General features: G+C 33.7%; 1 pseudogene; it reads left to right on the plus strand.

Annotated features, from left to right (window-relative positions):
• The first annotated feature begins 1,096 nt into the window (after positions 1–1,096).
• Positions 1,097–7,120, plus strand: LOC108331384 (uncharacterized; annotated as a pseudogene).
• Positions 7,121–12,722: the final 5,602 nt, after the last annotated feature.

The following is a 12,722-nucleotide window of genomic DNA, read 5'->3' on the forward strand; positions in this document are numbered from 1 at the left end:
ATAGGGTAACCCTAGACACAATATAATCATGATAAATAGGGTAATCCTAGACACAATATAATCATGATAAATAGGGTAACCCTTGACACACTATAATGATGATAAAATAGGATAAACATCCTAACAAAGTTCTTGAAAGTCCATTTCGCAAGAAAGATCATGTACACTACATGGTTCGTTAATGTGGTCATGGTCAAGAAATCTAACAACCAATGGAGGATGTGCACTAATTATACAAATTTAAGTAAAAATATGCCTAAAAGATAAAACCTCTATTGAACATAAATTGGTTGGCTGATAAGATGACCAGATATAAGCTTCTTAGCTTCCTATATGCCTATTTTGGGTACAATCAAATTAGAATGTATCCGCTAAATGAAATAAAGAAATAATTCACTAGGATTTCGATAGACTATGTTCTTTCTTACAAACTAAAGCTTGAGGATTGCTTAAGGATTGCAAAAACGCTAATAACTTATATATGAAGAATGAGATGAAAGAGTGTTGTCAACCTTTCTTCTTCCATAGAAACTTTATATAGAGATTGAGAAGAGTTATGGCAAATTTTTTCTAGCCATTTTGAGTGTTGAGGAAGTTCTTTTCAAGTTGTGCTTGTCTAGATACAAACATAGAGATACATATAAAATTAATTGCATTTCTCTTCTTCAAGCAACACTTTAAGATACGACATAACCTACTTACCTTAGTTAAATGGATTTTATCCAAGCTGGAGTTTAAACTTAGAACTTGCAAGAATATAAAAGAAAATAATTATAAAATACAATCCTTCTATTAATAATTATAAAAAATTGACAAATATTATAATACAAAAAATATAAAAAACGATAAAAATGTGTTTACATGAAAACCAATATAAAAAGTAATCTTCTTTATTAGTGCTTATAATTATATATTATAAAAAGTAAATATTAATACTTAATAGAGATCTTGGCATTTAAGACGTGATCCGTTAGATACATCCAAGGGTCTCTAAGGGTCCAAATTAATGCCAAAGGGTGACGCCAACAAGTACAGAGACCGAAAAAGAAGAGGAAACAGCAGAGTAAAACGGAACAATCCAAACCCGGAACTTCCCATGGATGCTACCGAATCCCAAACGGATCTGCAGAACCGACCCGGAATCTTCATCATAGGATCCTCAAACGTTGGCAAACACACCATCATATCTTGTAACTCTCTCTATCCTTTTTCTTCTCTAAAATCTTTACCCCTTCACCTTGCTTCAACTTATTCTACTTAACTAATCTTTAATTAGTTCTAGTTTTCATTATCCTATCTCCTGCAACTGTTTTAAATCACATCTTCAACATATTTCGTGCTTAGATATATTATTATACATCTTTTTAATTTTAAACATAGGAGTTTTTTTCAATTTTAATGTTTTGGATTTTTGTCAAGATGTTTTGTCGTTACATAATTCACTACAAAAAAGAAGGGCATTACCGAAGGCCAGGAGCCCTCGGAAACAGCCCGAAACCGTTGGTAAAAGGTAATTACAGACGGCTTATTGACGGTCAAAGAGCCCTCGGTAAATCCCTTGTCGCTAACATTTACCGAAGGGCATTCTGAACCTAGTCCTGTCATGCACCACTGGACTTTCATCAAACAATTTAGTTGCATGATTTTCCAACAAATTAAATAAAGCAATTAATAGGCTTGCAACAAAAGGTGGCACTCAAAATGAACTTATGAGAGACTCTAAAGTGGATTTAAAAAGCAAGAAACAATTATAAGTTGCAGATATAGCTAATTTGAACTCAATTTTAAAATAGGCAAAAGTGTTTGATGAAATGCCTAAGAGAGCTACTGTAAAATGTGCATCAGATTTTGAAAAGTTGGCTTAGCACTAGTTCACTCGCTTTTTACAATGCAGGCTATTTGTTAATTTTGAATTGTGCACTTCTTTTTAATCAATTGAACCAAGCTTTTGCTACTAATTTAAGATGAAATTCAGTGCAATAATCACAGCAACACAGATTCAAAAAATTCTGCAACTCATATCAGAAAACTGTTGAAAAATTGATGGTTTGAATGGAAATTTTGCTCAAACGAGTTTGGACACTTAATTTTATGATTTGAGCAACTTTGTTTTACCAAGTAAGACCTGTTTAAGCTGCCATCAAAGGCTAAATACTTGCAAATTAGAATTTCACTGTTTGAGTTCCTCTTAACACCAAAATTTAAGCTAATTCACCAACCAAAATTCAATAGATGAATCAAACTGATTTGGAAACTATTAATATGACTCTAGGATAATGATTAAAAGTTGAACAAGACTCTAGGAATGAATTAAAAGATGTCCAGCAGGAAGTTCTAAACAGGACAAATGCACTACAAATGTCTAGCAGGAAGTTCTTAACTGATGTAGCACATATAATCAAGGCTAAACATTGTCTCTTTGCCTTATATGATTCATATATGACTACAAATGCACTGCAACTAGAGAAAAGAATCAAACCTTAGCTGGAAAACAAATTCTGCACTAGAAAAAGTCCCTAGTTTGGTGGTTTGACACTAAAAAACATATGCAAGTGATTTAAACACACAACTGAATGTTCAAGTAACTTTATTTGATGATTTTAATTGTCTTTAAACTCTAAAATGAGTTATAAACAGCCTGCAACTCAAAATCACTACTCCACTTCTATTATAACTCAAAAAGTGATGGTTTAGAAAGCATAAACCCAAAATCAACCCTTGTTATTCCAAATCAGTTGTGGATACTTTTGCATCAAGGAAAGCACATCAAATAAGCTATGAAGTGCATTTCCACAGCTTGACTGCTTAAACCATATGACTGCACAGTTTTCAACTTATCACCATGCTAGCTTTGCTTTGAATCACTAATTCCAGTTTAATTTCACCTAGTTGATATTTTCCAGCTTGATTCAGTGTTAATACTTATTTCAAAGTTGTTTGCATTGTTGTTTGGTCCTTTGTTTCACTAAAACTCAGTTTGAGGTGTCAGGTTGCTTATTTTCCTGCATAATGGGCTGTTAGGAGGTCATGTTATGATCTATGTTGTTTCTATACCAATTCCCAGCTTAAACAAATCTAATTTCATAATATAAAGTTGCTGGAATTGATTAATTAACCTTAGAGCAACTTGTGTGCATTTTCACATCTCAAAAATCCATTCTTAGTTCATCTTAGGAGGTCATACCTCTGTGTTCCCTCTAACAAAAAAACTTCTCTCTTATTTTGTTCCATATTTTTATAATTTGGCTATAATAATGTTATTTGATACAAAATTATATATACAGTTCCACAGGAAGATGTGCTTAAATATATCTATATAATTTCTATTATATATTGATATAGTATCTTCAAAACAAGAATGAACACTAAATAGAGAGAATTTAATATACAAAAGAATGAGAAGCACTTGTATAAAGATACAAAGTTCATCAAATATAAGGTGTGGTATATAAAAGAGCACATGAATCACTCACTTCTATAATAGCTTATGTGAGGTAATAATTGGCACAATTTTTCTTACACCTGAGACTTTTTCTTATTAGTATCTATAGAAAAAAAATAGTTAAAATCAGTTTTCAAAATTTATACATAATTTAAATTACAAAAGTTATTATATTATTGAATTTTTCTCATGTAGAGTTGTTCTCCATGATAATAATTTTCCTTATTTATTTACTAAATGTATTCAGTATTTACAATCTAATATAACAACAAAAAATTTAAGAGAAAGTTTTACTGCAACTATAAGTCTACAATGGAGATGCCAAGACTTAGAATTCAAACCACAATGAACTTACCTAATTTTAAAGGAAGCAATATCTCAGCAGCAACTATTTTGTACATGCTTATATCAACTTGAAATAATCTAGAAAATGGTGTAAACTCCTTCCAAAAGTACATAGGAAAGTGAGTGGGTTTGAAAAATATTTGTACCCTTCATTTTTCAACAGCAACCACTACATAAAGCATTCTTTCTCCTTCACTCTTTGCTTGTGATTTCGCTCAATCCTCCACACACTTATCATGCTACCTATTTTGCCTATTCACCTTTCATTCCTATAAAATTAAAAAAGGTTTCATAATTTTTCCAACTCATCAAAATCTTCTCTAATTAGGAGATATTTTCAAAACTCACACTTCCTATGTTCGGAGCAGAGGAACTTCAGTTGCAGGTAGTCCTCATCATGGCAACCCAGACTAACCAGAAACATTTACAAAAACTATCACATTCAATCCAACTTAATCATGTTGAATCAAACAATAATACACTAATTCCATACAATAAGAACTCTTAATCTCTATATCAGATTTATTAACTGAACAAAGCATCCAACACATATATCCTTTCCAAAACTCCACAACCCCTCTCATATCAACACAAAACATCAACAACTTAATTTCATTTCCACCGAACATAACATTATCTTCTTCAGTTTACTTTCCAACCCAACTTTTTTTAGTTAACATCCAAACAAGAACTGATCAAAATAGTCCCACTTCTTTTCATTATTGTATGACTATTCAATCAATATTACTATACCCACTCGTTCCGGACTCATACAACAATTCCAGTTCAGAAATATTAAAACATCACATAGGGAAAAAAAAATATTAACAAACAGGGCAGCCACCAAAAGGTACATAATTTGAAGCAATAACTTACCTCTACGGCAGCGACAACCCTAGGTGTATTAGCACTTCCAATAGCCTCTCTTGCGAAGCCCTTCTCACGCACAGAAAGCCAAATCATCACGCAGCCCCTGGATTAGCCTCCTTCGCGAACTCGAAGTTGTGCTCACGCCACAACACCACCCACTGACCTGGAGATGCACCTCCTCACACCGCCAAAGGATCGTCATTAACAAACCCTAAGAGAAGCATCGTCCACAATGGAAGGTGTCACGTCAATGCCTTCGTCCTTCAACCACACACGCTTTTGGAGAATGGAGAGGAGCTCGAGAACGGTCAATGGTGATGGCGAAACCATAATAGACGAGTGGGAAACAATGACAATGTTGTTTTCGAACTCTGAACGAGAAAGGGAGACAAATTATGGTGGGGGTAGAGGGGAGAGGGCGGAGTGAACGAGAGAAAGGGGGAAGCTTACTTTTGCGAAAAGGGATTTTGGGAGAATAGAGGAGGGAATTCCCAATTCCTGATTTCATTAAGTCCATGTCTATACCGACGGCCAAAAGCCTTCGGTAAGTTCGTTGCCCATTACTGTCGGGGGTACAAGCCGTCTGTAATAAGCATCTTAATTGACCATCGATAAATCCTTCGGTAATACATCTTTACCGATGGCCAAAAGGCCGTCGGTATAAATCCTTCGGTAATTAATGTGTTTCTGGTAGTGAATTCAATTATTTGTTCTGCATGTTGTATCGTTTCCAGAATTGTTTATTGTTGTTATTTTGAGGGTGAAACTGAAATTTGATATATGTTGTTGTTGTTGTTGAGGATAGGAAAGACCTTTGTTGATGTTGAGGATGCTTTTGATTCGGCTTCTGAAGTGAATGTCCATGGGTATATGTTCACCCTGAATTATTTTATCCATCTTTTTGGTTATGAATCTTTTTGAATTTTTGGGTGTGTTTGTTTTAATTGTGGAATAAACAGGTGGACTATCAATAATAAGTATTATATTGCTGATGTTTCTATATGGATGGCTCATCTTCGTGATGATTTTTCTGCTGGTAACATGTCCATGTTTCGACGCATGGCTGCATTGGTGATGGTTTTTTACATGAATGAAGTTAGTTCCTTCACTTCATGATTGTCGTTTGATTTATTCTGTTTTGTGTTTTTGATTACTTAACGGTTGCTTTCGATGACGGTTTAATTTTGTATTCACTGCTTATTGTTTTGGTTTTACTTGTGCAAAAGAATTATTCTTGTATCTTTAATTTACCCTTTTTGTGCAGCCATCTTCCCTAGCTGCACTTCGAGAATGGGTCTCTCACATTAATATTCAGAACTTTGAGATCTTACTGTGTATTGGAAACAAAGTGGATCTGGTTTCTGGGCATCCAGCTCATGCTGAATACAGAAGGCGGTTGCTGAAACTAGAAGACTCTGTTGTAGATCGTTATTCAGAAGAGTATGGAATATCTGAATCTAAGGGAACTAGTTTATTGGGGGATGAGGCACCAGCAAGGGACATCAGAAGGTCCTGTTTGGAATGGTGCACTAATCACAATATTGAGTTCATCAAGGCATGTGCTTCCAATGTTGATTTTGACAAATGTAAAACTTCACTTCCTGTTGTAAAGAACCTGTCGATAACATATGCATTTAACTCTGAATTTTGCTTTGACAAATGCTCAGTTTTAGATTTAGATGAGTCATATAATACATTATTAATGAGAGAGGAAGGTGGTGACTTAGATGACAATATATGTGGAAGATGATTAATGATAGATAATTGTAACACGCATCATATATTTTTCTGCTCCCCATTAGGGATGGAATCATGAACGTTGAAAACCATTTCAGATTATGATTTCCACTCAAATTTATTTCACCACTTTTTGCTCATATGTGGCCTGGAATGGTATTGAAATCTGGTGATAGGATAAATCAACCATCATTTCCTGAGAAAGAAGGTATTTTCTTTCTTCTTTTTTTCTTTGAACCTTGCTACTCGTTACTTTTGTCAAAGTAGAATAAATGCAAGCACTAATTTTGGTTTATCCTTTTCCCAGAGTTATCTTCAGAAGAATCTGACTATGAACGAGTATGAAGTATTATCAGCTGGTTCGGCTGATCCCTGGAATGAAAGTGAACAAGTATGGGTTTCTGCATCTTCCTTAGATGCAGGGGGGTCAGCTCCTCAAAATGAAACCTGATAAAGAGTTTGCGCCCACAACTTCAAGTGTTGCAACTCAAAATGAAAGTGAGGGGAATGTGTTGCACAATACCATGGATTCTGAAGGAGACGAAAAGGAAGATGATGGTAAATATCTTGACTTAGAGGATTTGGAACAGTTGATGTCTGAGATTGGGAATATGCGTGCAGGCTTGAGATTGATGCCTGATTTTCAAAGAAGGGACATGGTTGCAAAGTTGGCCATTAAAATGGCTTCCATTTTTTGGAGGAGAGAGTGACGATGAGAAAATTTAGTTGATTTTGGATGTAAGCTTAATGATTAGTTATAGGTTTAAGGTTAGATAGATGAATGTCATTCTGGGTACCTTTATGTGGACCATCGTATGGAAAGAACGAGATGAGCAACTTCTGTTGCACAAAGACCAAGGGCACCTTTTTCATGTTTCTCACTAGTACAAAAACAATGTACAACGTCGAATATTTTTGGCCTTTTACGTCGAATTCGAGAACAATGTTATATTGGGAGACGTTAAATTGACGTCGAATTTAAAAAATTCGACGTGTCGAATTTAAAAAATTCGATGTGTCGAATTTTATCAATATACGACGTTAATCAATTTTTTTTAAAATAAATGTAATCCTTTTTTACAACTCTACGAAACCTGAAGAGCAGAACTATGAACGATAATAATAGGATCAACAACAAATAACAATAACAAACAACAAACAAGTTCAATCAAACAACAAACAAGTTCAATTAAACATCAACAACAAACAAGTTCAACCAAACAACAACAACAAACAAGTTCAACAAAAAAAGAACAACAAATAAGTTCTTCAAAACGAAAACGAAAGCTAACCTTCAAAAGGTGGGTTCATCAGAATAAAGTGTTGCCACCAGTGAGAGAGAAAACAGAATGCACATATGAAGGACAAGAACACGAAAATAATCGCTAAAAACAAACGAAAATCATACCTAAAGTAGTTAATTAACATGCATTTGTATCAAATGAAAGAAAGATTACATGTGATGGTCGTCAAACTTCGTTCAAGAAAAGTTTGAGTAGAGAAGAGGGTCTCGCGCGCTAAGGTAAAGTGAATGAATTTTCAATCTCCCGCTTAAATTTGTATTGAATTCACTAACCTTTTGACGTCTAACGCTGAGGCATTCGACGCTTTACATCATTTTACGTCGAATTATAATTCTAAACGACGTTTAATAATTGTATTTATTTACAAAATTGCCATTGGTCATTTTTAATGTTGGCTATTGAGTGGTTAGACGTTGAACGTGTGACATTATACGCTGTTTTTGCATTAGTGTATGCTCTATTACTCTTTTTATGATCAAGTATTCCTGTTTTCTTTACACAAGGGTTTATAGTCTCTATTTTGTGGAGCAAAAAATTTTGTTAATAATTTCGTGGTAATCAATGTGGTGGTGATGTTGTGAAAAACTGTCAGATTACTTCCTAGTGCAGTTGTAAGTGTAGAACAGATTGAAAACACGTACAGGGACAAAATGACAAATAAAATGCCTAAATATTTTTTTTACTTAGTCCTATATTTATATAAAGTGTACTTGTGTATGTGAAATTCAACAATAACTCCGAATTTTTTTATTAGACTTAATTGTAATGACCCATGTGTCTACAGTTGGTATAAAATGGATACTTCATAACTCCCAGTTAAAAATACCACGACTTGAACAAGTTGTGTCTACTCCTCTTGACATAATTGAAGACATAATTGAAACTTTACTTGAGACATATTTTTCAATGGCACAGTAGTTTTCCCTATTCTTCTTTTATGGTGTTGTAGTGAGATCACTAACTTGGATTCAAGCCTTCCTATCACATACAAACATTATAAGACATTATGTGAAGTAGGTTATCTTGTAATAAAGTTTCAGTAGGAGATTTTGTAAGGTTGTTGTAAGGTGTAAGAAGTGTGTTGTATATGTTGCATTTTTATTTATTGGGTGCTTGTAAAATCTTGAAAACAGTGAATTGACTAAATTATGAAGTAATTGTATGTAATTCTCTTGTAAGAGAAAACTAATATAATTTTTGTTATTATTCTCTTTCTCATACCTCTTACAAATCACAACTAATTTGAATTCATATTCTATGGTTATTGTTAGATATATTATATTATTATATTATTGCTTGGATTTTTAGGATTTATCTCATGTTCATTCATGATTTCTTATGTTGTTTTTATGACATCTCTTTTGTTATCCGGATCCGTTCATATATGTGTTTTTTCTAATGGCAAATATGTCTTTTTTTGTTCATTTATAGTTGTGATGACTTTTTAATTGTTATTTTTTTATCCAATGTCAACAATGTATTCCTTTTTGTAAGAAGAGATTTATATAAAATAATCTTTCAGATTTTTTATTATTCTTTATTTATATTTTTGGCTTTATTCATATTTTTTTTATAAATAAAATATTTTATGTATATATTCAATATAAGAAAAATTAATTTCATATATAATTTTTACTATATTTAATAAAAAGTTAAAAAAAATTGAAAAAGTAACATTTATAGTGATTGAATATAGTTTTAATTAAAGTATTCATTAATTTCAAGTTATGAATGACAATACAGTTTATCTACAACATTTGGATTTACTCTACATCACATTTGATCCACAAGAAGCAGAATAGGACAGATTAACCTACACAAGAATGATGGACTAATTTTATTAAACTAGTTTGTTGATCTGTCTTATATAATGATAAACTTGTGGGCCAAAAGCAAAATCTTAAAATGAAAAACTACACACAAATGTTGCAATAATATGACTTTTTACTCTTTAATATCTTTTTTACATGAGTATTGTCAGAATTGAGAAATTCAGAGAAAGTGGGAAGACATGTGTATATAATTGAGTGGACGATCGGTTTTTGACAGTAGTATATAAGTGAAAGTTTCAAAATTTTGCTCCATTCTCTGCATGCACTCTCTCTCCCCCCAAAGTTATGATATCTTCTTTTCTCCTCCTTCTCTCTAAAAATCTCTCATCTTACTTCATCTACTTTCTAATCAGACCAAGCCTAAGTCATCTTGGGGTCCAAAACAACCTTTTTCCACCAATCCAAGTCCTGTTTAGAGCTGGTAAGTTTCTATTTCTTGAGTTCTTGTGAAATTCCAAAACTTTTGACACATGCAAGTCAATTTTCTAGTTTCATGTGTTCATCCACTTCCTCTTCCCATTTCTAATCATAAATCTGATCTTTTGGTGGGTTTATTCTTATGAATCGGTAAATTCGGTTCTTAGGAATTCTGGTGGTGATCGGGTTCTACTGTCATTTAGAGTTTGGTTTGGTTCGATCAAAAAGGTATGGGAAACTAGTTAATTTAATTGCTTAGTTTATGATGTATGAAAATGATGTGTCTTGGAGATGCATGTGTGTGAAACTGAATGATTGTGTGCTTGATAAGGTTATTGAAGAATGTTATATGTTGTATTCATGTTGATTGTGGTTCTGCATAGTGCTGGTTCAGTGACCGAGTAGTATTGGAAGGAATTGTGGTAGTAAAAGTGGAGAATTTGGGTTCGGTGTGAGTTGATCTGTATGAGGGATGTTTAGATGTTCTTTAGAAATGTATAGGTTTGTATAATATAAATTGGGAGGATTAGAAGTTGAGAAGAATGAAAGAAATTTGTAAAGATTTGGTGTTGATCATAATTCTGTAGTTATTCTGCAGAATTATGTAGTTCGCTGAGGGTCCTTCGTTGGTCGTTCGGTCTTCTCCTTGTGTTCGGTCTTAACTAAGTTCTGCTTATGTGGAACTTCAGTTAATGACCAATCAGTCTTGTACTGGTAGTTGATTTTAAAAATAGTGTTCGGTCTAATGTCAATATTGGTATTCGGTCTTAACTATGTTCGGTCTCTTATGGGCCTTACCAGTTAAAGACCGTTCGGGTTGAGTTGGTGTTCGTCTTATTATACCGTTCGGTCATACTGCTGTACCGTTTGGTTCTACCCTAGAGTTCGGTCCCTTAGTGTAGCTCGACTTCCGTTTAGAATTCGGTCTACATTAGTACTCGGTTTTCGTTGGGGTGTTTGGTTTAATAGTATTTATTTTGGCCTTGCTGTAGAATCGAAATAGTATAGTATTAGATCTCACTTCTAGTAGTCGGTCAGTAAGCATGTTCGGCTACTTCTTCAACATTATCTAATATGGACCGTTCGGTCCTAGACGGTGAAAGATCATTCGGTTTTACATTAAGTGTTTGGTTTTAGTTATAAGCATTCGGTCTAAACTCTAAGTGATCTATTGGTCTAGTGTTTGCATCTAAAACCATATTTGGCTCAAGTTGAGCCTTATTCTTCCAATTGACTGTTCAATCATATTCATGGGTGGTAGTAGTCATCGTTAGGTTTGATATTGATAATAAGTGTTTGGTCTGTAAAGGATTATGGTTATATTGTATTGTGAGTGTTTATTTCAATGCTTAAATGTCTTATGCATGAGAAATAATGTTGATATTGTAATCTGGCATGAGACTTTTAAAGGTAGTTATGAAAGAGAATTCCATGGAGGAATGTCTTGGTGGTCGATTTTCAAGGTAATAGTATGGTATGAATATGGTTAGTGGAATTCACGGCGTTCATCCTGACATTCTAATGGTTACCAAATCTCAAGTAGAGATGGGTAATTCATGTCATGAGAATAGCAGGAGGTCCTAGTCTAAGGGAGAAGACCTTAGGTGAGGTATAACAGGCTAACCTCGTGTGGCAGCTGATGGGTTTCCAGTTACTACACCCACAAGTGCACGAACGGCCATAGCTACATATTCATACCAGTCCGAACAGTCAAAGTGGAGTGGTCGGTCAATATGTCTGTAGGTGTTTTATGCATATGTATGAGTGTTTGATTTGTTTAGTGAATTGTATGTTAATCTGATTGTTAAATTACACTAGCTTACCCTACTTTTATGTTTTTGCCATGGTTAGCATTCGGTTTATCCTTTGCAATGATCATCCGATGGATGTGAGCAGAAGTAGAAGAGGTCTCGGTGGAGCAAGCTCTGGAAGGAGCAGATCCAATAGTTTAGTACAGATCGTTCGGTCTTCTACATAGTTTTGAGTAGAATAGGTCTCTGATTCAAAGTTTTAAATGTTATAGGTATTTTGGGATAACTGTATTAGTAACACTTTATTACTAAGTGGATAACTGGTCTAACATATCAATTTATGTAAATATTCTATTATGTAGTTTATACTATATTTTGGGATGTTACAAGTTTCAAATAACATTAAAATTGAAATAAGTAAAAAAAACAACATTAACAACTTCAAATAATTGTAAAAAAAAAAGTTTAAGTTACTAAAAATACTAGTACAAAAATCGCGTACAACGTCGAATATTTTGGGCTTTTAACAGAGAAATCGTGAACGACGTCATATCAGGAGATGTTAAATTGACGTTGAATTTAAAAAATTCGACGTTAAATTAACGTAGAATTTTCTCAATATACGACGTTAACGTTAACTTCGAATTTTGTCAATATTCGACGTTAATCAATTTTTTTTTAATTAATTGTGATCCTTTTTTACAACTCTACAAAACCTGAAAAGCAGAAAAACAACAAATTTCAGTTTTTGGTATTTTATAAAGCATGAACTATGAACGTGTAGTGTAGTATCAACAAGGTTTAAACCCTCGGATCATCCTCGTATTTGTTGGGGAATCTCAAGTGAGTCCTCGTAGTTTAAACTGTCAAAATTGGGTCCATATATTTGTAAATTTGAGCCAATTGGGTCCAAATATTTGTAAAATTGAGCCAATTGGGTCCTCCCCCGTTAAGTTTCCACAGACAGCGTTAAACAGATACTGAGCTGTTTTTTTTTTACATGGCGTGACATTGTCTATTAAAT

Source organism: Vigna angularis, chromosome 4 (genome assembly GCF_016808095.1).
Source record: "Vigna angularis cultivar LongXiaoDou No.4 chromosome 4, ASM1680809v1, whole genome shotgun sequence".
NCBI lineage: Eukaryota > Viridiplantae > Streptophyta > Magnoliopsida > Fabales > Fabaceae > Vigna > Vigna angularis.